The sequence below is a fragment of the Ylistrum balloti genome, unplaced genomic scaffold (genome assembly GCF_031769215.1).
Source record: "Ylistrum balloti isolate Yb309-2 unplaced genomic scaffold, AGI_CSIRO_Ybal_v1 Utg371088, whole genome shotgun sequence".
NCBI classification, from domain to species: Eukaryota; Metazoa; Mollusca; class Bivalvia; order Pectinida; family Pectinidae; genus Ylistrum; species Ylistrum balloti.
The window spans coordinates 438,331-444,344 of record NW_026782600.1 but is presented as its reverse complement, the minus strand read 5'-3'; positions in this window follow the sequence as shown (position 1 = coordinate 444,344).

Sequence of the window (6,014 nt, the reverse complement as noted above, 5' to 3'; positions counted from 1 at the left end):
TATCTCTCACGCCATTTTCGAGACAAAATAAAATCGCGGAAAAAGAGCCAATGAAAACTTGGATTAAATCAAAATTTAGATTTTTGTGAAACCGCAAACATCTAGACATCCATAAGACAAAATTCACAATGTTGCCATCAGTTATTTTATTACATATGTAAAACTAGATCCCTATCTTTTACGTGTTTAATGGTCGAAATACGTCATTATGCCTGAAGGTTCTAACGTGTTTAATGGTCATTGTACGTCATTATTCCTGAAGGTTCTAACGTGTTTAATGGTAGATGTACGTCATTATACCTGAAGGTTCTAACGTGTTTGGTGGCCGATGTACGTCATTATGCCTGAAGGTTCTAACGTGTTTAATGGTCGATGTACGTCATTATGCCTGAAGGTTCTAACGTGTTTGGTGGTCGATGTACGTCATTATTCCTGAAGGTCTAAAGTGTTTAATGGTCGATGGACGTCATTATGTCTGAAGATTCTAACATGTTTAATGGTCGATGTGGGTCATTATGTCTGAAGGTTCTAACATGTTTAATGGTCGATGGACGTCATTACGCCTGAAGATTCTAACATGTTTAATGGTCGATGTGCATCATTATGTCTGAAGATTCTAACATGTTTAATGGTCGATTAACGTCATTACGCCTGAAGATTCTTACTTGTTTAATGGTCGATGGACGTCATTATGCCTGAAGATTCTAACGTGTTTAGTGGTCGATGAACGTCATTACGCCTGAAGGTTCTAACGTGTTTAATGGTCGATGAACGTCATTACGCCTGAAGGTTCTAACATGTTTAATGGTCGATGGACGTCATTATGTCTGAAGATTCTAACATGTTTAATGGTCGATGTGGGTCATTATGCCTGAAGGTTCTAACGTGTTTAATGGTCGATGTACGTCATTATGTCTGAAGATTCTAACATGTTTAATGGTCGATGTGCATCATTATGCCTGAAGGTTCTAACGTGTTTGGTAGTCGATGAACGTCATTGTACTTGAGGGTTCTAACGTGTTTAATGGTCATTGTACGTCATTATACCTGAAGGTTCTAACGTGTTTAATGGTCGATGTACGTCATTATGCCTGAATGTTCTAACGTGTTTAATGGTCATTGTACGTCATTATACCTGAAGGTTCTAACGTGTTTGGTGGCCGATGTACGTCATTATGCCTGAAGGTTCTAACGTGTTTAATGGTCGATGAACGTCATTATGCCTGAAGGTTCTAACGTGTTTGGTGGTCGATGTACGTCATTCTGTCTGAAGGTTCTAACGTGTTTAATGGTCGATGTACGTCATTATGCCTGAAGGTTCTAACGTGTTTGGTGGTCGATGTACGTCATTCTGTCTGAAGGTTCTAACGTGTTTTGTGGTCGTTGTACGTCATTATGCCTGACGGTTCTAACGTGTTTAATGGTCGATGAACGTCATTACGCCTGAAGGTTCTAACTTGTTTGGTAGTCGATGAACGTCATTGTACTTGAGGGTTCTAACGTGTTTGGTGGTCGATGTACGTCATTATGGCTGAAGGTTCTAACGTGTTTAATGGTCGATGTACGTCATTATGCCTGAAGGTTCTAACGTGTTTGGTGGTCGATGTACGTCATTCTGTCTGAAGGTTCTAACGTGTTTGGTGGCCGATGTACGTCATTATGCCTGAAGGTTCTAACGTGTTTGGTGGTCGATGTACGTCATTCTGTCTGAAGGTTCTAACGTGTTTTGTGGTCGTTGTACGTCATTATGCCTGAAGGTTCTAACGTGTTTGGAAGTCGATGTACGTCATTATACCTGTATGTTATAACGCATTTGGTAGTCGATGTACGTCATGATGTCTGAAGGTTCTAACGTGTTCGGTAGTCGATGTACGTCATTATGCCTAACAGTTCTAACGTGTTTGGTGGTCGATGTACGTCATCATACCTGAAGGTTCTAACGTGTTTGGTGGTCGATGTACGTAATTATACCTGAAGGTTCTAACGTGTTTGGTGGTCGATATACGTCATTATGCCTGAAGGTTCTAATGTGTTTGGTGGTCGATGAACGTCATTATGCCTGAAGGTTCTAACGTGTTTGGTGGTCGATGTACGTCATTACGCCTGAAGATTCTAACGTGTTTGGTGGTCGATGTACGTCATTATGCCTGAAGGTTCTAACATATTTGCTGGTCTTTTTGCTTGAATTGAAATGTCCTTTGATAATTTCAGTCCTTTTGGTTACCTAGAATATAACTCATTTTTCAACAAATAATTGCGATATTTTCCACATGTATCAGACCAAAGAAAAATAGTATCGATGTAGAAATTTCTTCCTAGATTATATAAACAAATCACGAGATAAAGAATTTATACAAAATATTATTTAGTCTCGGACTATTGAAAAGTTTGCTTTGCTGTCACCTATATACAATCAGTAACTATCACATAATCGTACTGAAATTTACATCAAAATCAATCTCTGGTTCATCATCATTCGAACATCATCGCAAGATGTCGCTACCTATAGTGGGCCCTCGGCGTCCTACGGCCGAAGGGATTTGTTCTCGATTGTAGTTTGTAACTCTCTTTGCTTTAAGTTTTATGTGTGTGCTGTAAATTTGTAATATTTGTTTTGTCCTGGTTAAGGAGGAGATTGCCTTGAAAATGACCTGTTTCACGGTACATGTAATTTTGCCCACATCCCAATTTAATCTGTATTGTGTGTTATTTGTAGCATCCTAGTAAACTGCTAAGAAAGTATATTTAGAAAATCAAGAAGTTTTCTATGGCTTGTACTATGACCTATTTTATTATCCTTGCCATTGGTGTGAGCCAGTGTGCATATCTTCCCCCATAAACCTATAATAATTTAATTGGGTAAATCCCCTTCATTTAAAGTCTGTTGCAGGTTTTGAACTTAAGTATAAAGCTAAATATTATCAGTATAAAAAGTTATGGAAGTTTAACTGGGGAAAAAAATCATTCTTTTTATAAAAAATTTCAACAAATTCAAGATTTGGAAAACTGTTCGACAAAGTCTTGTGATGACAGAATTAGAAAACTACTCTTATTTCTGACATTTTACCCAGAGTGTTATTTTTTATCTAAACATGTTTATTTCAATTTTATTCGTTATTTCTATATGCGTTTAATTGAAAATTATATCAAATCACATTTTGCCTCATTGGCTTAAAAACAGAAAAGGCTCACACAGCCTTACTTGCTCTTGTTATTTTTTTTATTTTATTTATTTATTTATTTATTTATTTATTTATTTTTGAAATATGCAATGTATATCAAAGCCGCATTCTTCGCATCAATAATGAATAAATTAGGTAGTAGCATATCTCCTTGAGTAAAAAAAAATAAAGCTGAAGCAGAGGTAAGCAGTTGAAGGAGATGAACTGGTGATCTTTGCCCACTAGCCAACAGGTACACATTTTATTGAATTGTATACTTGGTTGCTTATGAGCACATTTAGTAAGCAATGTCACTAATCAAAGAAATGATGTAGTTGAGTCTGTCATTAAGTAAAGGCTTGTTGCCCAGGCAACACATTTCCCTAGACTCAATTCATCATCGAATGATTTAAGAGTTATTTTTCCGCAAATGGGAGCAGTTATAATCTGGTTTAAGTCTGTCCGTCACTCCTTATCCATAACTATTCACTTTGGAGCCCTCTTGATGCTCGTATATGTTTTGAACATCTCATAGGAAGCATTTTACATACTGATACAAAGATCAGTATAAACATTTTGTTCCTCTGCAAAGTAATCTGAGTGGATTTGTTTCCTCAGGTGTAATCAATGATTTGCTTGAAATTGTACATCTTTTATCTTAACACGAGAATTCCCGAAATCAAGATTTGAAAAAAGTCAGATCCAGACTGCCAAGCATGGACTACCTGGATGTAGGTCAATTTAAGGACATGTATGGCATGTGTGAATCTGACCTTGTTTCTACTTCAATTGACACTGCGAGTGCAATAGACCTGTTTCTGTATGTTTGGGCAAAACTTGAAACTAACATTTCATGTTATCAAACGACCATGCTTACTTACCTCTCCAAAACACCACACTGTTAAGATATTTTCACAAAATTGTTGATATATTGAACGCTTAAGCTGTCACTAAATACCTCGGTATAGCCCATATATCACGCCAAGACGCTGTTACACACAATACTGTATTTACCAAAGCATTGTTTGGTGATCAGGCCACTCTGATCTTAGATAGTACCTATATCTACCTCAACAAAAGCAAAGATCACCCGATTCAAAGGGCATCATATGAAGGGCAGAAGAAATTATCTAAAGTTCATGTCCATTGTGCAGCCTGATGGGTATGTTTAAGACACAACTCATCTTTTAGAAATCTTGACTGAAAGTAAACGACAATATGATTGTGGATCGCAGTTTCAGGAACGTCTTAGATCTACTTGCGAGCTGAGTATGACACTAGAATGTCGTCGTCTTTACCAGCTAGAAAACCACTATTGGGCTCTAAAACGGCCAACAGCGATCGCTGTTGTACTAAACCACGATGGGGTCTAGAGTCCTACCATGAACGTCTGAAGAAGTGGGTACTTATCAAGGATCAACCTCCATCAGATTACTTCATTTGGGTCATTGGCAAGTTAGTTCGTATTTTAACTGCACGTCCGCATGCATTTAGATGGCCCACGTGTTTCAGATCCATCCACTTTGAATGGATCGTGATACTGAAGCGGCTCAGCAAATGATTTCACTCCTGCAAAAAGACAATATTTTGACAAAGCGAGTTGATGAAGACCACAGGATGGCATGCCGAACTAAAGATTAATGGCAGTAACTTGAAGTATCTGATATCTCGTTTCCTCGTGCGCATCTGGAATTCCTTGAGACCATCACTACGGACCAAATCAAAGTCATCTAGTTACATTGAGGAACATCAGCCAGATAACGGCGATTATGACAATTGGGTCTACCAGCATGATGATGATCTCATTCGAGGACAAATTCATTCTCGTCACAAGTCTCAAACGAACAATAGTGTTTGGGTTAAGTTTGACGAGAATGAATCTGACGATACTAATGTTTATGTCATGCAGGAAAGAGAATTTCTGGCATCTGTGCCCTCATTGTATCAATATAGTACCCGGGGTATTACGTGCATTCGGAACATCAAAAACCAATGCAACCACACAGTAACAAACTTGAAGATTTTTACTGTATGAACTAACCTGTCAATATCTCAATGAAAGAAATCGAAAATTGGTACCAGAAATCTTAATTGACAAAACTTATTTATGTTTGTGAATTATTATCATTGTTTGCGTTAAGTATGGCAACAATTATTATCGAAATTTTTTTTTTATTATAGATTTATATTGAACAATCAGTCAGTGTCTTAACACATGTATGTAATAACCACGTGGTTGTGTGACTGTTTTATAATGAAAAGAAGAAACGTGCTGATAAAATTAGAAATATTTTCATGATGCTGCCGTCACAAAAAGATCTGTCTCTGCAACAATTTTACCGGCCTCGGAAATCCGATAAAATTTTCGGTACTCTAAGTGTATATATGTGGCCAACAAATATGTAAATATTTTAGGTGGACAGCAACTATTTGTTTGTTAAAAAGTTTTCCAAATCTCGAATTTGTTGAAATTTTCGTGATTTTTTTCCCAGTTAAACTTCCATTACTTTTTATATTTATCTTTACACTTAGATCAAAACATGCTGCAGACTTTGATGAAGAGGATTTGACACGTTTTAATGATTCTATGTTTTTGAACACGTTTTGGGGTAAAATGTGCACCCTGACTCACACCCATGACAAAGATCATAAAATAGGTCATAGTACATGTTATGACATCAGCTTTTGTTATATGAATAGATACAGTTGTATACAGGTGTAATCATCTTAGCTAAGGCCATCTGACTGAAAGGCAATCTCTGCTAACATTCAAGTATAGCCAACATGTTTGTATGCTATGCATATCCTTGCTTCAGTTTTAGATGTTTTGGTTTAAACCTGCCTGGGATGATC